Source organism: Hyla sarda, chromosome 1 (genome assembly GCF_029499605.1).
Source record: "Hyla sarda isolate aHylSar1 chromosome 1, aHylSar1.hap1, whole genome shotgun sequence".
Lineage (NCBI taxonomy): Eukaryota > Metazoa > Chordata > Amphibia > Anura > Hylidae > Hyla > Hyla sarda.
The window spans coordinates 376,129,751-376,152,510 of record NC_079189.1 but is presented as its reverse complement, the minus strand read 5'-3'; the positions used below and the strand labels follow the sequence as shown (position 1 = coordinate 376,152,510).

The 22,760-nt window shown below is 42.3% G+C and overlaps 1 pseudogene; it reads right to left on the bottom strand.

The window, feature by feature from the left end:
- Positions 1-21,946: 21,946 nt before the first annotated feature.
- Positions 21,947-22,037, bottom strand: LOC130343848 (U2 spliceosomal RNA; annotated as a pseudogene).
- Positions 22,038-22,760: the final 723 nt, after the last annotated feature.

The window sequence follows — 22,760 nt, the reverse complement described above, 5'->3', positions numbered from 1 at the left end:
CTACTTGCAGGGCCATAAGCAACTGCAAGAGAAAACTACAATGTTTAGTTCATATTCACAGGAAAGAATCACACACAAGGTGCCTGTAGGCCTGTAAGGATTCCTTGTATGGTGCAATATAGCCTCCGGGTGATGTCAAAGAATCTGTCCAGTATGATATTTACAGTGCTAGAGGAGAATGGGTCTGTACATATTGCGGCCTATGCAGGATGCCACCATTTTTTCCCCTATTGGTACAGAATAATAAAAAAGAACTCAGAATGAAATAAGAGTTGTATAGAGGTCCAACGCTTTGGGAATCCTATTATGGTTCCATAGAAACTCTATTTTATAGGTTAAGGTAAATTGTACAGCTAAAAATAATCTATAAACTGTGACTGATGTCTTTAGTACTGATGCCTTAACCACTTAGGGGGTTAACCACCTTTATAACATTTTCAATATAACACTGCAGTGATTATGAACCTATTACTTACCCATCCTATGAGGCTTCCTGCAGCCCCATTCTCTGACATCATCCGGCTCCACTCCCGCTCGGTCTTTGGTCCCTGCATGCAGTCAGACAGCTTATTGTCCATATGTGGCGGCCTATGGAGGAGCAAATGATGATACATGTAGTGAAACATAATACAATGAGCTTATAGTATGGAAAAAGTAGTCAGTTCATAACCATTGCTATGTTATATTAATATACGCACTAAAGGTGGCCAACCCCTTAAAGGACGCAGGAATTCTTCATTTTTGCACTTTCCATTTTTCCTCTAAGCTGTCTAATAGCAATAACCCTTTCAATTTTCCACTTACAGACCCATATTAGGGCATGTTTTTTGTGCCAATTTGTAATATGGATTTTGTTTTATTTTACTACTACACTAAAAAATTACTTTTGGTAAGAAAATGTGTATGCTTAAAATTGTCCTCTTCTGACCCCTATAACATTTACATTTTTTTCCGTATATTGGGATGCATGAAAGCTCATATTTTGCACCATGATCTGTAGTTTTAATCTGTACCATTTATGTTTCAATTAGACTTTTGATGACTTTTTATTAGTTTTTTTCTGGTACATAAAGTGACCAAAAATGAGCAATTCTGGATTTTGCAGCAAGGACTAACTGGCTATGAAGCACACTGTGTCCTCTAGGGGTTGAGTTGGGGTATTCCAACTTTTAACACTTATACCTATTCCACAGGACAAAAAAGTCTGATTGCCAGGGGTCTTACTGCTAGAACCCCCATGCAAACCCAAGTTCCACCTTGAAATGGAGCAAGTTGTTGTGCGCTGTCACTCCAGTTATTCTCTATGGAGCTGCCAGAGATAGCCGAGTACAGCTTTTCATAGACCATGGCCCTGATTTACTAAGAGTGGAGTGGAGTTTTCTTTGTGGGTTTTGATTCCCTGCAGGTATTTTTCCATTGTATTTAATAATGTTTTCCTACACTTTGCACTTTTCCTTTTTTACATCTGTTCTGATCTGTCTGCTTTTCCTCATCTGAAATCCTCCACATTCTCTGTGGAAACCTTAGTAAATATGTTGTGATTTTTTTAATATGTCAGGGACATGCCTCCCTTTGGGCAACCACGCCCCTTTTCTCATTGGCCACGCCCCTTTATTTTCAGGTCTTCTGAGTAAAATGGAGAGTTGGTTGGGTTTTTACATTTTTTGGCACAAATTCTGGCGTAGACACAGTTTGTGGTGCAATGCACCACATCTTGACACACAACCCGACAAAACAGGTTGAATTTTTATTAGTAAATCAGGGCCAATGAGTGGAGTGGCAATGAACATGCGCGACTCAGAGGCAACACTCGGGTCCCTATTCCCATAATCATAGGGGTGCTGGCAGTCAGACCCCACTTATCCCCTTTCCTGTACATTGGAAATAAGTGTTATATGTTGGACTACCCCTGTAAGGGACAACAATATTTAATAGTTGGTATTGGCTTTTGAAGTGATTTTCATAATTTTTATTAGAACAATTAGAAAATCATAGTAAAGACATGACTATAGTGTTAAAATAACAGGCCACATAAATAAATAAAATGACGTGTTATGGCGCTGAGAAGCTAAAAAAGAAGTGTAAATAGTAATTGAGATCATATGAATGTCAAGGATGTTTGCTTAATCTATCAATATATTTATCTGCAAACATATAATTGTCATTCTAACATAAATGTACCCTATGCACACTCTGCTAAAAAAAAACACAAAAGCTAAATGAGTGAAAAATGACCATAACAGCTATATAATCACGGCTGTAGATCTCAGCTGAACAAACTGCTTCTGGTGCTCCATGGATCACTGCAATGTAAATACTGAGCGGTAGAGGCCCATAGTAATTTTTCAAGACATAATAAATATAGCATTCCTACATTTTTTGTTATTCTGCCAAGTCAGGATCTTATCGTGCTGTGGGACTTCATGCTGTGTAATAATTCATGTCTAACATCCAGCAGTACTGGCAGAAATAAAAGCAGGTGCTTCTGCTCCACCAACTTGAAACAATAGGTGTTAATTAAGAATAATTTACTATGTTTCATGAGTTTACTGATAAAATGCCCAAGTAATTATAGCACATTATACAAAAGAACCGCTCAAATTTGGTTCCTTGAACAGAAAAAAAGATTCCCCCCCCATGATGTCACCAATTTTTCAGTAGGAAAGGATGTATATATATATATATATATATATATATATATATATATATATATATGACTAGTAGCAGGGCCATTGTTTGGCCTAGGCACCCAGTGACCTGTATGATGTCCTCCAGTATACTGAACATGGATGTGCAGCCTGAATTATGTAGCTGTCGAATGACGGCTAATTTGTTCTTCTTTGGCACAGTTGACTTGTCATTTAAGATATTGGTGAAAGAACCTGAACGTCAGCAGTCTATTACTGACAGATTGTGTTTAGCTTCCTGTCTCAGCCAGCAAGCACAAAGATGTTCTGGACAACACTAGATCTCTGTGTACTGTATATTTTTGGGATGCGTCAGAACATATACCTCTATAAACCTAAAAAAATATTCTGCATTATATACCCACAGGCCTCAGTTGTGCATAGTGTAGCATACATTTCACAAGATATGTATATAAGGCAAAATGAATGTGCCCTGCATGACCCATTTAAAACTAGTGTTGGGTACGAATATTCGCATTTCGGATTTTTATCGCAAATATCGCGAATTCAGGAATGTTGCGAATATATTCGCTATATATTCGAAATTACGAATATTCACTTTTTTCTGCATATGCGCATATTCGCATATTCCTTCTTTTCATTTGTGGGCCAATTACAATGATGCAAATATACTTGTCAGAGGTTATCAACAACATCCATAGCAACCAATAGTAAAGTTGCCCACCCCCTCACTGTTTTCTTCCTCAAATACGCGAATATGTGAATATTCACATATACGAACATAACGAATAAGCAAAATTTGCGAATAAAGGACGAATATTCGTCTATATATTCACGAAATATCGCAAATTCAAATATGGGCAATGCCGCTCATCACTATTTAAAACTACTGCTAAACTCAGAATCAGATCTAATAGCAAATAAGACAAAAAATGAGGCACTGCCTGAAGACATCATCGATGGAAAGTGAGCTTAAAGTGAGTTAGCATTGTCAGTTTGCTGACCTGGATGGGAACTTACACAATAATAATAACCCACTGTACTACTGCCTGCCGCATGACTGGTCTGTTGACGTTACTTGAATTAACCATGACACTACCGTGATAACTTTACGTGACTGATCGGATGAAAGAAGAGAAAATGCGGCAGAAACACATAGTGATCGAACTTGAAAATGTGACCAGCCAAAGTGTACCAGAAGGATGACAGGAGCCAGAAATGTACATGCAACTGGCTTAGCATATCTAAGATAACCATAACTATGAGATCTAGGTGTGATGAACCTAACAATAGTCGCAACGTGACCAATAAGACTATAACTGTCTGGTTAAGCTTGAAGGCACTAAATACTAGTGCAATAAAGACAGAATTTACCTAGTGCCAGAGAATGACTGTGTGACAAGCCTAATGACACAAAATGTGACAGTAATGATATTGTGTCAGCATGAACAATTCAGGTGAGCTAACCTGTGATCAGTGAACAGTAAAAACATCATGACCTCTGAGGACGTGACAGGCCTGAGAAACACAATGGGAATGACATCTACAACAGCCTGAAAATGGGACCAGCCTCAATACATGAAAAACATGTGTCAGAACAATATTGAGCCTGCCTTACCATGTGACAAGCCTGAAAGCTGTGAGAACACGTGACATGCAGAAAACTTATCAGTAATAATGTGACTGTCTGAAAACTGTGACAGGTCTGAATAGATGAGAAAAAGTAACAGCAGCTACAATGTAACTACCTAAACATGACAGACCTGAATAGCTGAAAAACATAATAGTAATGGTATCGTGACTGCCTGATGAGGTAAGCTGACATGCCTGGATAAATGAGAAACATACTGCTATTGTGACAGCTTAAAAATGTACCAGACCTGCGTACATGAGAAACATCAGTAATGCTATTGTGACATGACCTGAATGCATAATAATCATAACAGGAATGATGTTGTGACAGACTGAAGACCTGCCAGACCTCAGTACATGAAGACCTGCCAGACCTCAGTACATATCAGTAATGCTATCGAGACTACCTGCAAACGTGACAGACCTGAGTGCATGAGAAACATAACAGTAATTCTATGGAGTCTGTGAAAACGGAACAGCTATGAGTACATAAGAAACGTAACAGTAATTATATAAAGTGTATATGTTGGTGACATACACATTATATATCTTGGTGATTATATACATTGTATATATGTGTTGGTGACATATACACGGTATATATAGAATATCTCACATAAGTGAGTACACCCCTCACATTTTTGTAAATATTTTATTATATCTTTACATGTGACAACACTAAAGAAATGACACTCTGCTACAATGTAAAGTAGTGAGTGCACAGTCTGTATGAGGCTAGGTTTCCACTAAGTATTTTTTCTAGCGTTTTTTAAATTTTTTATTTTTTTTCACAAAATACGCCAGAAAAACTGCCACTGATTTCCCCTGCGTTTTAGCATTTTTGCTTGCATTTTTTCTGGTGTTTTTGCTTTTGAGTGGAAATTGCATTTTTGGCTCCTCTGGCTTTTTTTTTTTTCCAAAATTTGTTGGGTACAAAAAAAATAAAATAATAAAAAGAGGATACAGTAGGGATGAAAAAAAATTATTTCACAGAATTTTTATTTTTTATAACGAAAATGCATTTTTAAATAGGGACCAATTTATGTGGGTGGGCAGGGATCTAAAAATGTAGCCGACAATAATAAAAATGTAGAAAGGGGCCATTTAAATGTATTTTTTATAATTTTTTATAATTTTTATCATTTTTTATTAGTAATGTATTTTAATAATGTGTTTAATAAAGTATGAGTATGTTTTTAACTTTTTTCACTTTTATTTAATTTTTTATGTAGTACTACTACTCCCAGCATGGAACAGACTGTTCCATGATGGGAGAAGTAGTTCCTATACAAATAGACAGTTCACCCTGGGTGTCACTTCTGACACCCAAAGCGATTGTCCTTTTTTTTTTTGCAGAGATGCAGAGCGGCTTCCTCCTGCGCTCGCATCTCTGCTCTATACTCTGGCCGGCCAGTGATGTGAATATAAATTCTCATCACTGATTCATATTTTCCGCCCAGAGTGGTGATTGGCCGGATGGTGGAAGCCAATCACTGCTCTCAGCAAGATATATGAATCAATGATATGAATTTATATTCCCACCACTGGCCGGCCGGAATATAGTGCAGATATGCGAGCACAGAAAAAAGATGCTTCGCATCTCAGAGATGAAGGATGATCACAGCTGGTGTCAGGTGTGACACCCGCTGTGATCTGTCGTTAACTGCAGGTACTACTGCTCCCAACATGGAGCACACTCTGCACCATGCTGGGAGCTGTAATACCTGCATTAATAGACAGATCGCAGGGGGTGTCACTTCAGACACCTCTTGCGATCTGGCTGTTAAAGGGGTACTCACGTGGAAAACTTTTTTTTTTAGATCAACTGGTGCCAGAAAGTTAAACAGATTTGTAAATTACTTCTATTAAAAAATCTTAATCCTTCCAGTACTTGTTATGGGCTGTATACTACATAGAAAATGTTTTTCTTTTTGTATGTCACGACCATGGTGCTCTCTGCTGACCCCTGTTGTCCATTTTAGGAACTTTCCAGAGCAGGAGAAAATCTCCATAGCAAACATATGCTGCTCTGGACAGTTCTTAAAATGGACAGCAGAGAGCACTGTGGTCGTGAGAAATCCAAAAAGAAAAACATTTCCTCTGTAGTATCCAGCCCCTAAAAAGTACTAGAAGGATTAAGATTTTTTAATAGAAGTAATTTACAAATCTGTTTAACTTTCTGGCACCAGTTGATTAAAAAAAAAAAGTTTTCCACGGGAGTACCCCATTAATGCAGGTACTACAGCTCCCAGCATGAAGCAGCAGTTAAGGAAAGATCAAAGGGGTTGTCACTCCTGACACGTGCTGTGATCGTCCTGTATAATATATAGATGCCGCGGCACGGCCGCTCTTCTCTGGTCCCCTGCACAGCCGTATACAGCGGTATACAGTATGTTGAGGGATCCGTGCAATGAAAAGTATAGGAAGTTATACTTACCTGTCCCTGCCGCTCCGGACCGTCACCGTTGCCCTGGATGTCGCCCTCAATCGCTGTCGCCGCGTCCCCGGGGTGTCCCCGCTGCTCTGGACCATCTCTGCTGCCTGGGATTGTCACTCTTCATCGCCATCATCACGTCACTAAGCACGCCGCTCCTATTGGATGATGGGATGGTGTGCGCGACGACGTGATGACGATGAAGGAGAGCGATGGCGATGCATGGGATCCTGAAGAGAACAGTCCGGAGTGCGAGGACAGGTGAGTGATCATCACCGGACCACACGGGGCACCTTAAACAGCTATGCTGCATCAGCTGAAGCAGTCTGCGCTGCCGGATAGCAGTTTATGCGATGGCCCGACATACAAAAGCATCGTATGTTGATGCTGCCTTAAACATGCGATGGCCTCTGAGAGGCCATCGTATGTTGAAATTATCGTATGTCGGGGGGGGGGGGGGGTCACTGTATATACCTATTATTCATATTTCCCTCAGACAGTTGTGATTGGCTGGAACCATCTGGCCAATCACAGCTCTCTGCGGGAAATATGAATCTGTGATGTAAAGAACTTCACATCGCAGAATACAGTGCAGGAGACCAGAGAAGAGCAGCAGTGCTGCCCGCTTCTATACATTATATAGGAGGATCGCAACGGGTGCCAGAAGTGACACCCGGGGCGATCTTTCTATTAGTGCAGGTACTACTACTTCCATCATGGAACAGTCTGTTTCATGCTGGAAGATGCTAGGAGTAGTAGTACTACCTAAAATTAAATTAAAAATAAAGAAAAAAGTGAAAAAGTTAAAAACACACACTATAATAAACACATTATTAAAATACATTACTAATACAAATTTTAACAAAATTAATTAAAAAAAATATATTATTTTTACATTTAAATGGCCCCTTTCTACATTTTTATTATTGTTGGCTACATTTTTAGTTCCCTGCCCACCCACATTAATTGATCCCTGTGTAAAAATGTATAAAAATTCTGCTATAAAAAAATATATAAATTTCGTTAAATACAAATTTTTCCATCCCTACTGTTTTTTTATTTTTAATTTTTAAATGGTATCCCACAAAATTTTTATTAAAAAAGGTATCTCCATCCCTTTTATGGATCGCTAAAGTCCAAAAAAAAGAATAAAAAGCGCCTACAAAAACGCCAAAGTTAAAACCCACATGGCTTTTTTTTTACTCCCATAGACATCTATGGGAGGAAAACGCTAAGATTTTCCCGAAAAAAACGTCAAAGTCTGAACAAGAGGTCGTCTTTAAAAAAAAAAAACGCCAAAAAGGATTAAAAAAACACCAAACTGAAAAACGCCAAGTGAATATGGCATTTTGCAGGTCCCTATTGACTTGCAGCTAACATCTGGCCACAGAGGTTTTTAACAAAAAAAGCCAACCGGCAGAATGGGCATTTTTATTGGTGTTTTTGCAAAAAAACCACAAAAACAAGTGGAAACCTAGCCTAAAAGTGTTGAGTGTTGTGTCCCCTTAAAATAACTCAACACACAGCCATTCATGTCTAAGCCTTGGCAACAAAAGTGAGTACACACCTACAGTCATGGCCGTAAATGTTGGCGCCCCTGAAATTTTTCAAGAAAATGTATTTCTCACAGAAAAGCATTGCAGTAACACATGTTTTGCTATACATATGTTTATTCCCTTTGTGTGTATTGGAACTAAACCAAAAAAGGGAGGAAAATTGGACATAATGTCACACCAAACTCCAAAAATGGTCTGGACAAAATTATTGTTACCCTTTTGGGGAAAAATAAGATTGTTTCAAGCATGTGATGCTCCTTTAAACTCACCTGGGGCAATTAACAGGTGTGGGCAACATAAAAATCACACCTGAAAGCAGATAAAAAGGAGAGAAGTTCACGTAGTCTTTGCCTTGTGTGTCTGTGTGTGCCACACTAAGCATGGACAACAGAAAGATGAGAAGAGAACTGTCTGAAGACTTGAGAACCAAAATTGTGGAAAAATATCAACAATCTCAAGGTTACAAGTACATCTGAGATCTAGATTTGCCATTGTCTGCAGTGCACAACATTATCAAGAAGTTTGCAACCCATGGCGCTGTAGCTAATCTCCCTGGGCGTGGATGGAAGAGGAAAAGTTGATGAAAGGTGTCAACGCAGGATAGTCCGGATGGTGGATATGCAGTCCCAAACAAGTTCCAAAGATATTCAAGCTGTCCTGCAGGCTCAGGGAGCATCAGTGTCAGCGTGAACTATCTGTCAACAATTAAATTAAATGAAACGCTATGGCAGGAGACCCAGGCGGACCCCACTGCTGACACAGAGACATAAAAAAGCAAGACTACATTTTGCCAAAATGAACTTGAGTAAGCCAAAATCCTTCTGGGAAAATGTCTTGTGGACAGATAAGACCAAGATAGAGCTTTTTGGTAAACCACATCATTCTACTGCTTACCCAAAATGGAATGAGGCCTACAAAGAAAAGAACACAGTACCTACAGTGAAATATGGTGGAGGTTCAATGATGTTTTGGGGTTATTTTGCTGCCTCTGGTACTGGGTGCCCTGAATGTGTGCAAGGCATCATGAAATCTGAGGATTACCAACAGATTTTGGGTCGCACTGTACAGCCCAGTGTCAGAAAGCTGGGTTTGCATCCGAGATCTTGGGTCTTCCAGCAGGTCAATGACCCCAAACATAGATCAAAAAGCCCCCAGAAATGGATGGCAACAAAGCTCTGGAGAGTTCTGAAGTTGCCAGCAATGAGTCCAAATCTAAATCCCATTGAACACCTGTGGAGAGATCTTAAAATTGCTGTTGGGAATAAGAGAGACCTGGAGCAGTTTGCAAAGGAAGAGTGGTCCAACATTCCGGCTGAGAGGTGTAAGAAGCTTATTGAGTTCAGTTATTTTTCCAAAGGGTGTGTAACTAAATATTAAGTTAAGGGTGCCAATAATTATGTCCAGACCATTTTTGGAGTTTGGTGTGACATTATGTCCAATTTGTCCAAATTTTTTCCCCTCCCTTTTTTTGGTTTAGTTCCAATACACAAAGGGAATATACATGTGTATAGTAAAACATGTTACTGCAGTCGTTTTCTGCGAGAAATACTTTATTTTCTTAAAAAATATCAGGGTGCCAACATTTACGGCCATGACTGTAAGTAGAAATGTCCAAATAGGTCCTAAAGTGTCAATATTTTGTGTTACCACCATTATTTTCTAGCACTACTTTAAGCCTCTTGGGTATTGAGTTCATAGATCTTCACAGGTTGCCACTGGAGTCCTCTTCCATTCCTCCATGACGACATCATAGAGCTGGTGGATGTTAGAGATCTTGAACTCCCCACCTTCTGTTTGAGGATGCCCCACAGATGCTCAATAGGGTTTAAAGGGGTAGTTCAGTTAAGTAAAATATAATTTATTTAATTCCCTCATGTAATGATAAATATAACTTCCTAAGCAAGTAATTAAAAGTAATGTACCATTGCAGAGCTATGTGAAGCACAAAATGTGCGAAATGCAGGAAATTGAGCCATCCTGCATCCACTCTCTCTCGGCTTTCTTCCTCTAACTGCTTCTGGCCCCCACCCTTGGAGACAGAGTCATGATAAAAAGTATGTCATTTTTCAATATCACATAATAACCAAGGTTACTAAGTACACGTCACGTGCTTACCAGTTGTCAAAGGATATCATGTCTATAGATAGACAACATGACACACTATATATTATTTCAGTATATACGTAGCAGGAGAATAGTCACGTCGAGACTTCAGAGAAGTACCATATTTGTAGAGCTAGTAGTATCCAATCAGATAACAATATAGCCATCACATAATGTATACACCCACAAGTTAAATATATATTTAGCCAACCCAAAGGAGAAATATACTTTTAATAAACCATATTTGTATATTTATGGATAGTAGACACATGATCAATTAGGATAAACATGCCCACATTTATAAAGGACACACCTTCAATCATGATAGACACACCTATCATTTGAGCATAAGATGCTCCAGAGAAAGCCAGGTGGATAGATGGAAGAACGGACGAGGGTCTCCAAGGAAGTCCTGCACAGCTCTCCAGCACAAGGAGGATGACAGCTGGAGGAAGCTAACAGAGGCGGCCATTTTGATGGAAATCCCAGCTGGTGAGACAAGAGTTACGAACATGCCTACATAACCCTCCTACATTATTTACTTATGCTAAGGACTGCCTTTACATGATGGTTTCTTGTGTTATGTACTGTCTGCCATGATGTCAAGAAGATTACAATAAATGTATATTTTTTTATAGAAACAAAGAGCTCACTCTCTCCATGGTCAGATCGGTTATATTTTAGCATTCCGTTTATATTTAACAAGTCATGTGACTTTTATGCTGTCTCTGAGTCCATGTAAGCCACGCCCCCAGAAGAAACTGCACAGAAGAAAAACCTGATAGCTCTGAGGGAGTGAGGGGTTTACAGATGGAATTTGACTTTTTGGAATGCTGGGAGTTGTAGTTTTGCAACAGATGGAGGCACCCATTTTGTGAATCATTGCTATATAGTACAGAAGATGGAAGCAGGATGGGAATGGTTGCTTAGTATTGCTCTGATGGTTGTGGCCAAGGGACTGGGGAAGAAAATGGCAGAGGGAGTGAGCACAGAGCGGCAGCAAATGATGCTGGGACCTGTAGTTTAAAGACAGACTGAGGCAACAATTGGGAGGGCAGAAAGATGTATTAGAGCCACATACAGGAGATTTAATAGTTTACAGTGGAATAATAGATGCAGGTAATGTCCTAAGCTGATCTGAGTTTTTTTTAATTCCATTCATTGGATAACCCCTTCAAGTCTGGAGACATGTGTGGCTAGGCCATCACCTTTACCCTCAGCTTGGAGGTGTATTTGGGTTGTTATCCTGTTGGAACTAGTCACATGACACTGGGAAGTAAAAATGACCAATTGTGCCCATATTGGATATTTCCATTTAGCGATGGACTTTTGTTGCCAAGGTTTTAAGGAGACAGCAGTCTTAAACACTGTTATACAGACTGTGCACTCATTACTTTACATTGTAGCAGAGTGTCATTTCTTCACTGTTGTCACATAAAAAGATATAAAGTTGTGGTAGATGTTGTGATGCAAAGGCAGATGGAATTACCCTACGGGCAGATGGCATTAACCCCTTGTATTCGTGACCCCAGGGCATGGTTTATCCTCAATACCACCCGAAAATATACCGCTGGATCCTGGGCTAAGCATGGGGGCAATAATGACTCCGACGCCAAGTTACGGACAACGGTAGCTTTACTGAGGTTAGACAGGTGGAAAAGCCAGTTCAGTCTGGCCCATAGAGGCAAACAGTGACTCAGAGACCTTAACCTCTTCAGGACGCAGGCGTATTCATACACCCTGCATCCTGAGTCCGTAAGGACGTAGGGCTTACAGATACGCCCAGCAGGCATCCCAGCACATTGCCGAGTGGGTCCTATCCCTGCTATTGGTTGGTCAGAAGTGACCGACCAATAGCAGATTGGGGGCGGGGGGGGGGGGGGGTTAAAGTTCGGTTCCCCCGTTCTGCCCACCCACGGTGGTCAGGGCAGAACGGGGGAACTGTACTGTGACCGGCAGCAGTGGAGGTCACTTACCGGTGGCGAGGTCACTTACCGATGGCGAGGTCACTTACCGATGGCGATCGACAGCAGTTTCAACATCTGGAGGGCTACAGTTTGGAGACCACTATTCAGTGGTCTCTAAACTGTAGCCCTCCAGATAATGCAAAATTACAACTCCCAGCATGCCCAGGCAGCTGTTTGCTGTTTGGGAATGCAGGGATTTGTAGTTTTGTAACATCTGGAGGGCTACAGCTTGGAGATTACTGTGCAATGATCTCCAAACTGTAGCCCTCCAGCTGTTGCAAAACTGAAAATCCCAGCATGCCCAAACAGCTGTCTCGGCATGCTGGGAGTTGTAGTTGCGTACCTCCAGCTGTTGCATAACTACATCTTCCAGCATCCCCTTTTGCAATCAGTACATGCTGGAAGTTGCAGTTTTGCAACAGCTGGAGGCATACTGGTTGGAAAATACTGAGTTAGGTAACAGAACCTAACTGAAGGTTTTCCAACCAGTGTGCCTCCATCTGTTGCAAAAGTACAACTCCCAGCATGCATGGTCTGTCAGTTCATGCTGGGAGTTGTAGTTTGGCAACAACTGGAGGTTGCCCCCCATGTACAGGGTATATTCACACAGGTGGGTTTACAGTGAGTTTCCTGCTTCAAGTTTGAGCTGCAGCAAATTTCTACCACAGCGCAAACTCCTAGCTGGAAACTCACCGTAAACTTGCACATATGAATGTACCCTAAAAACCCTATACTACACTACCACTAAATAAAAGGTAAAACACTACATATACACCCCCTTACACTGTCCCCCCCCCCCCCCCCCCCCCCCCCCAATAAAAATGTATTTTGACTGTCCAGGCATGCTGGGAGTTTAACAACAGCTGGAGGCACCCTGTTTGGGAATCACTGGCGTAGAATATCCCTATTGCCACCCTGTGCAATCCCTAATTTAGTCCTCAAATGCGCATGGCTTTGGAGCCCTGTCGTATTTCAAGGAAACAGTTTAGGGCTACATATGGGGTATTTCCGTACAAATTTTGGGGGGCTTTTTTCCCTTTTATCTCTTATGAAAAGGTAAAGTTAGGGGCTACACCAGCCTGTAGGTGTAAAAGAATAAAAAAAACTTTACACTAACAGGCTGGTGTTGCCCCATAATTTTATTTTCACAAGACGTAAAAGGAAAAAAAGACCCCCAAAGTTTGTAATGCAATTTCTCCTGAGTACGGAAATACCCCATATGTGGGCGAAAAATACTCTGCGGACACACAACAAGGCTCAGGAGTGAGAGCGCACTATCTACATTTGAGGCCTAAATTGGTGATATTCACAGGGGTGGCTGATTTTACAGCGGTTCGGACATAAATGCAAAAAAAATAAATACCAAAGTGTGACTCCATTTGGAAACTACACCCCTCACGGAACGTAACAAGGGGGTATAGTTTGGATTATGGTATAGGTATAGTTTCCAAAATAGTATTATGCCATGTGCTTTTTTTTTTTTTTTTTTTTTTTTTTGCTGTTCTGTCACCATAGGGGCTTCCTAAATGTGACATGCCCCCCAAAAACCATTTCAGCAAAATTTGCTTTCCAAAAGCCAAATGGGACTCTTCTCTTCTGTAGTGCGCCCGCAGTGCACTTGACTTCCACACATAGGGCATTTCCATACTCAGAAGAGATGGGGTTATAAAAGACTTTGATTTTCTCCTTCACTTTGCTGCTATTCCTGTGAAACACCTAAAGAATTAAAGTGGTACTCGCACCCTAGACATCTATCCCCTATCCAAAGGATAGGGGATAAGATGTCAGATCGCTGCTGCACCCACCTGCACGGTTTCCACCTCACACCGGCAACGCTGGAGGCTTCGGAGCCCGACCACAATGGCGGACGAGCATGATGTCACGACTCCACCTCGTGTGATGTCATGCCCCCTCAATGCAAGTCTATGGGAGGGGGTGTGACGGACCTCCCGTAGACTTGCCTTGAGGGGGCAGGATGTAACATCACACAGGGCGGAGTCGTGACGTCACGCTCATCCGCCATTGTGGGTCGCGCTCCGAAGCCTCCAGCGTTGCCGGTGTGAGGTGGAAGCCGTACAGGTGGGTGCAGCAGCCGAGATCCCGAGGGCCCCCAGCAGTGGGACCCCGGCGATCTGACATCTTATCCCCTATCCTTTGGATAGGGGATAAGATGTCTAGGGGTGCGGAGTACCCCTTTAAAACACTGAATGTCATTGTGAATACTTTGAGGGGTGCAGTTTTTATAATGGGGTCATTTATGGGGTATTTCTAATATGAAGGCCCCTCAAATCCACTTCAAAACTGAACTGGTCCCTGAAAAATTCCAATTTTGACATGTTTTTGAAAAATTGAAAAATTGCTGCTGAACTTTGAAGCCCTCTGATGTCTTCCAAAAGTAAAAACATGTCAACGTTATGATGCAAACACAAAGTAGACATATTGTATATGTGAATCAATATATAATTTATTTGGTGTGTCCATTTTCCTTATAAGCAGAGAGTTTCAAAGTAAAAAAAAATGCAAAATTTTCAAACTTTTCATCAAATTTTGGAATTTTTCACCAAGAAATTATGCATGTATCGACAAAAATTTACCACTAACATAAAGTAAAATATGTCACGAAAAAACTTTCTCGGATTCAGAATGAAAAGTGAAGGCATCCCAGAGTTATTAATGCTTAAAGTGACATTGTGAAAAACAAACAAGAAAAAGTCCCTGAGGGTCTCAGGGTAATTGTGTATTGATCAACCTTTAAGGGGTTGCCCCCTCTCGGGGATAAGCCCTTACTAGATACCCTCCCCTAAAAAACAACTTTTATTGAATTCGTATAAAATCTCATAACCCCTACACACGTTTTAAAATTATCAGCAATGCAGTGCTGTACTTCAGAGGGGGTATTATTTTGACCCCCTACTGTGTCCGGTATCACTGGAGCTATGGTACTTGATTATTGTATATGATTGGTGTGCTGAGTATCTGCATCACCTAACCATGAACTACCAGTCCTCTTATAATTCAACCTGCCGCTGGTTAAAACTCATTCAGAACCTCCCCGACGTTTCGCGGAAGAATCCGCTTTGTCAAGGGTTGCGAGGCTACTGAGCTCCGGACGCCAATCACTAGTTTATATGACCTCGGATCCTCCTCACTTCCGTCCCGTCCCCCTCCAATAGGGTAGTGCCACGTCATAATCTCCCTTATCGCGTGATTAGTGGTCCAATCCGGTTCACCTTTTTCTCTTTGTTGTTATCATGTGACCAGATAACGTATCTGATCGCATGTCTCGCGCGATCTCCTTCGCTGGCCATCTCGCGCATGTCACAGGACTTAGATTTCTTCAGCTTCTCTGACTTGCGCATAAACCGGGTCCGATCTGGGTATGTTTATTTGGCGCATGTCACTGCACTTAGAAATAATTCCGGTCTCACACCAGCACATATGTGCCTATCGTGCACATCTTTGTGCTTAGGGAATTAATTCCTTTGCAACATGTGTTGGTGTAGGGGTATGTTTAGGCATATGGTCCTGTTGGCATTCTTCTTTAGCAGTGCAGCACAGTGTAATTGTGAAGTCTGTATCACTATATTCAGGGGGGGGGGGGAGGGGGGGGGGGGAGCCCGACCAATCATATTCTAGTATGATTGGTTACCATTTACCCATCTATATATTCAAAGTGTCCCTGTAGATGTTCACAGAAGTGATTATACCGTAGCTGTTTAATAAAATTAGTCTCTTTCATGCTGGCTGTTCTTGCATTTAACTTTAGATAACTCAAATATATACTAGATTTTCTGGGGACTTCTGATTATATGTTACCAGAAGTACATAGTTGCTTATTCTCATTGTAATTTTTATTTATATTTTTGTTTTTTAGAACATCTTGTGGATCGTTATTTTCCCAGTGAAACCTGGGGTAAGTAGTTGTTCTCTATTGTCCGTATTAGGTATTGTTGAGTATATGGGTGTCCGAAGTGATCTGTACAGGGTTTTTATGGTGTCTTACAGTGTGTTGTCTTTATAATTGTTCATTCTAGGAACGCTACATAGGTAAAGTCCTCGTTTAGACCGAATGGACTTCTACTTTTGAGGCGGTAGATCCATCTTGTCTCCTCTTGTAGTAGTAGCTTGTCAATGTTCCCTTTCCTAGGGCCTAGTTTCATTTGACAAAGGCCCCAGAACTTTACAATGTCGGCTCTATTCTCATGTCTCATCCGTATGTGTCTCGCTAGGGGGGTGTCCATCCCTGTCCTAATCGTGCTGATATGTTTTCCAATCCTCTTCCTCAGTTCTTGTGTGGTTTTGCCCACATAAATCATTGGGCATGTACATGTTGCAATGTAAATTACATTGCGACTGCTACAATTCAAAAATTGTCTAATGTCATATTCTTTTCCATCTGTTGGATTCCTGAATTTCTTTATCCTTGGCATGTGTTTACACATAGTGCAGTGCCCGAAACTAGGCCCTAGGAAAGGGAACATTGACAAGCTACTACTACAAGAGGAGACAAGATGGATCTACCGCCTCAAAAGTAGAAGTCCATTCGGTCTAAACGAGGACTTTACCTATGTAGCGTTCCTAGAATGAACAATTATAAAGACAACACACTGTAAGACACCATAAAAACCCTGTACAGATCACTTCGGACACCCATATACTCAACAATACCTAATACGGACAATAGAGAACAACTACTTACCCCAGGTTTCACCGGGAAAATAACGATCCACAAGATGTTCTAAAAAACAAAAATATAAATAAAAATTACAATGAGAATAAGCAACTATGTACTTCTGGTAACATATAATCAGAAGTCCCCAGAAAATCTAGTATATATTTGAGTTATCTAAAGTTAAATGCAAGAACAGCCAGCATGAAAGAGACTAATTTTATTAAACAGCTACGGTATAATCACTTCTGTGAACATCTACAGGGACACTTTGAATATATAGATGGGTAAATGGTAACCAATCATACTAGAATATGATTGGTCGGGCTCCCCCCCCCCCTCCCCCCCCCCCTCCCCCCCCCCTGAATATAGTGATACAGACTTCACAATTACACTGTGCTGCACTGCTAAAGAAGAATGCCAACAGGACCATATGCCTAAACATACCCCTACACCAACACATGTTGCAAAGGGAATTAATTCCCTAAGCACAAAGATGTGCACGATAGGCACATATGTGCTGGTGTGAGACCGGAATTATTTCTAAGTGCAGTGACATGCGCCAAATAAACATACCCAGATCGGACCCGGTTTATGCGCAAGTCAGAGAAGCTGAAGAAATCTAAGTCCTGTGACATGCGCGAGATGACCAGCGAAGGAGATCGCGCGAGACATGCGATCAGATACGTTATCTGGTCACATGATAACAACAAAGAGAAAAAGGTGAACCGGATTGGACCACTAATCACGCGATAAGGGAGATTATGACGTGGCACTACCCTATTGGAGGGGGACGGGACGGAAGTGAGGAGGATCCGAGGTCATATAAACTAGTGATTGGCGTCCGGAGCTCAGTAGCCTCGCAACCCTTGACAAAGCGGATTCTTCCGCGAAACGTCGGGGAGGTTCTGAATGAGTTTTAACCAGCGGCAGGTTGAATTATAAGAGGACTGGTAGTTCATGGTTAGGTGATGCAGATACTCAGCACACCAATCATATACAATAATCAAGTACCATAGCTCCAGTGATACCGGACACAGTAGGGGGTCAAAATAATACCCCCTCTGAAGTACAGCACTGCATTGCTGATAATTTTAAAACGTGTGTAGGGGTTATGAGATTTTATACGAATTAAATAAAAGTTGTTTTTTAGGGGAGGGTATCTAGTAAGGGCTTATCCCCGAGAGGGGGCAACCCCTTAAAGGTTAAAGTGACATTGGTCAGATTTGAAAAAAAAAAAAAGGCTGCGTCATTAAGGTGAAAATGAGCTGTGTCCTTAAGGGGTTAATGGCTTGCTGGGACTTGTAGTTGATGGGGTCAATTTAATGCAGGCCACATTGACTTGACAAATGATAATTGTGACTGACTTGACTTGACTGATGACTGACAAAACTGTGACTATGACTTGTAGCTTGTGGCTGCAGACTGGACACACACTTAGGCACGACTTGACTGGACCTCAACAGGAAGCAATAGAAAGTACAGAGGCTCCACCCACGGCTTATATGGGGGAGACTCTTGTGGGATCCCATTAGTCACCCTTAAGTCACCTGGTCATTGATACCTCCTGGGTAACAATCACATGACAAACAGTCCTAAAGGTATAACACTCTTACATATCTAAAATCGGGATTATATACAATTACAATAAGCAAATGAGGGGGGGGGGCAGGGGACACTGCAGGAGGCTGCAAGGGTACAGGGTAACAACCCCCTTACTGGGCCACCACAAACTCCTCTTCTTAAGCACAGCCATCCTCGGAGCCCAGTCCTGGAGGGCGGACGACTAACAGTGGCCACTGGGGCCTAGTGAGAAGAGTTCCTGGGGCATATTGGTGTAATGTCCTTCACAGGTCTGATTGTGGAAAATAAAACAAAAACAAGTTCATGTGGCACTTGGCGGAAAATGTCCATACATGCTCTTTGTGGTAAACATGTGGGATTCATTACCTGTGTAACTGCAACTTTAACACAATTACGACACTTGTACACATTTGTGCGGATTGGGCTGCCTGAGGCTCTCTACCCAATGCCTTAACTGCATTCTCTCCAGAACTCCATACAACATAACCTCTAGATACAGCATTTCTGTCACTCTACATGCTTTACTTAAGTTGAGGGGAACCCTCTGGCCAGGAGAGCACCCTGTACAAGGGGACAGGAAAAATGTTAGATACATAAACTTTTCGACAATATGGAATGAAAATGTACATGTTAAATACAGACTGAATAAATTAATTGGACTATGTGTGATACTGACAATTTTATATAGGTATTATTTTTATTCCCTATGTCTAGCGGGTAACTGTCATAGCGGTGAGTCAATGGCTATGCGTCTCCCGACCGGGTCAGGATACCTCCTAAATAAACTGCCATATATAAAAGACACTGTACATTTGAACATTTTTGTACAAACATATTATATACATTTTCTTACAGCACACCATAAACTTTTTAGTACATTAACATGAATACTCACTTGTACAAAGATATGAGCAAAAATATATTACCCTGACAGTATATACATATTTTCTCTAGTACAGCTCCACAGTTCTGGTACACTTTAGAGTTCTTAGTAAAGAATCACGGCTAAAAGCTGGGCACATACGCTTACGCAAATGGTTACAAAGAAACTTCTTGACAAGTTCATCAGGCACTTCTTCTTAAAGGAAAACTGTCAGCTTGCTCCCCCCACACTAACCAGCGGTAGTGCGGTAGTGCGGTAGTGCGGTAGTGCGGGGGACACTGATCAGTTTGATGCATACCATGCCCATATCCGCCGCGCCGTGCACCCGTTATCTTCTTTCTTCTTAAAATGCAAATGAGCTGCTAACGGGCACAGGCGAGGTTACTGCCTTCATCTGGTACTGTGACATAACCGCCCCCCAGCCCACCGCCCGGCTTATGAATGTTCATGTTCTCCCTCATTATCTCCCTCTCCTCCCCGCTGATATCAGGACTCCACTGCGCATGTGCTGGCTTCCTGTGTACACCGGGAAGCCGCTTCAGCTACAATACTGGACACAGTTCAGACTGTTGGGAGGACTTGTCGCATAAGGTGCACACCCATATCCTGTTCGTAGGACACCAAAAGTTGTGGTAAAGGGTGTGATGCAAAGGGCAGATGGAATTACCCTAGGGGCAGATAACATTAACCCCTTGTATTCATGATACCAGGATGTGGTTTATCCTCAATACCACCTGAAGGTATACCGCTGGATCCTGGGCTAGCCACGGGGGAAATAATGCAATGCCAAATTACGGACAACGGTAGCTTTCCTGAAGTTAGACAGGTGGAAAAGTCTATACAGTTCATGCAGCCAGGCACACGGAGGTGAACAGTGGCTGAGAGACCTTAAGGGCTTGCTGGGACTTAGTAAATGGGGTCAATTTAATGCAGGCACATGATGACTGTCACTGACTTGACTTGTGACTGATGACTGACAAGATTGTGGCTTACTTGCAGGTTTGTAGCTTGTGGCTGCAGACTGGACTTGAGGCCTCCTATGACTCTGGATACACACTTGGGCACAAATAGACTGGACCTCAACAGGAAGGAAGAGAGAGTGCAGAGGCTCCCCCTAAGGCTTATATGTGGGAGACTCTGGTGGAGTCCCATTGGTCACCCTTAAGTCACCTGGTCACAGATACCTCCTGGGTAACAATCACATGACAAATCACATGGTAAACAGTCTTAAAGGTATAACACTCTCACATATATAACATAGGGATTATATACAATTACAGTAAACAGATGCAGGCGACACTGCAGGAGGCTGCCTGACAGGGCAGCAAGGGTATGGGGTAACACCTCCTGTACTGGGCCACCACAAAATATTTACAAAAATGTGAGGGGTTAACTAACATATGTGAGATACTGTTTGTGTTGGTGAGACAGTATATATGTATTGCTCCTGGGCAGTACTGAGGTGGAGAGGGGAGCTGAGCCGGGTTATTACAGAACATTCTCTCCCTAAGCCCTGTGCTTCAGAAGGCTGCTCAACCCCACACAGCCCCGACATGTAGAAGCTAATTCTCGCATCCATGCAAGCTGTGGAGACGGAACACATGTGGTGTATGTGTATGGCTAAATACAGCAGTTGTGACTCCGCGTGGCACCTCCATACAGCAGTGCCATCACTCCTCTCTTTTTTTTTTTTTTTATCTAAGAGCCGAGGAACCACCCAAAAAAAATGCAAGAAAAAGTGCAAACGTGTTACACTAAAAAAACGTGCACAGAGGATGCGGTCTATTGCAAGCCCTTCTTCGATAGGAGAGAGGCCCCCCAACAAACCTTACCCTTCACCTCCGGACCAAAAGGTACCTGCGAGGTTCCAGGTTCGATGTCCCTTTTCGCCGAAGCTACTAAGGGACCACAAATGCTCCCGGCATCCCCCTAGGCGTTAGCCAAGGTATCTGCTCGCGGAGCCGATCACGGTAGGTACACTGCCAGAGCAGGAGTACCCGGGGTGTTTGCAGGGAGGTGCGGAACCTAATGGCCACACACACCTCCCCCAGACCGCCAGGAGGGACACCCAGAAGGGCTACCGCATCCTGACAAATCCTGTGGACACACAACACGCAAAAAGTGACACAGCGAGACAAAAAGGAATAAATAAGTAAATGTGTGCAGATAAACTGCCCGGACATTCGGCCGGATCTATAAAAATTTATCTGATCCTAGCCAGAAGGCCGGGAATCAAGAGGTGAGTGCCACAAAGGTGCAGAGATCATGGTGCCCATGCTTCAACTCAGTGAGTCCATCCTCCCAGTGAGTTTCGGCACCTCGGGGTCACCACTCCCCGAGGCACTAAAGTACCTCGGCTCTAGACCCTCTCAGCCTCATGGCGAGACCCGGAGGACAGGTCACATCGGGGCAGCCGTCGAGCTGATCCAGCCCCGGAACACCTGCTCCCTACCATGCGGCACCCATCCCCACCAGCTCCATACTGGCGTCGCCTGCCACCAGCATGAAACTGATAAGAACAGCTACTACACTTGATCTTAGCCAAAAGGCCGAGAAGCGCCATCTCTCCTCTCTGCCGCCAAAGCATTCCACTGCTGGGCTGCAGCAGGATCCCAAGATGCATTGTAAGACTAAGCCAGCCTAGTTTTTTAACCTCCCTAAGACCTGTTGGGAGGACAGACGCTATGTGGCCACATGAACTTCTGCATATGCCTGCTGGCCGTCATAGCTGATCTCATGGAGATCAGCTCTTACCTGCTCACGACACCAGACATTGGAAAAGCCTAATGCTGTGGTACATGATACCATTAGGGATGTGCTGCCCACTACATTAGTGATGTGCTGCCCACTACATCATGCATGCTAACAAGCTCCGTTTTCCTCCTCCTCCGAGTGCTGGCTAGCCTCTATAGCCTTATATAGTTTTATAGTATTGTAATCAATGAGAACCATATTAAGCCATGTTTGCATATTTTTCCATACAGTTTCATATAGTTTTTAGCTCATACAGTTTTAATATCCCTAAATTATATACACAATCCATGGTGTAATTGCATCCCCACTTATGACTTTTAATGGGTGGCCGGGTTTGGAGGGGTCATTTCAGACAGCAGAAAATTTAGAAATTTAAATAGCTTGGTTAGCTTGGTTAGGTTGTTGATCCAGTGATTTATTCTGGTTAACATATTTGTAACCAGGAAGGAATTTGTTTTCTCCAAGAATAAAAATTACTTTCTATTGGCAAGCAAGCATATAATAGAAATGAGGGGCGGGGTTTAGGGTGA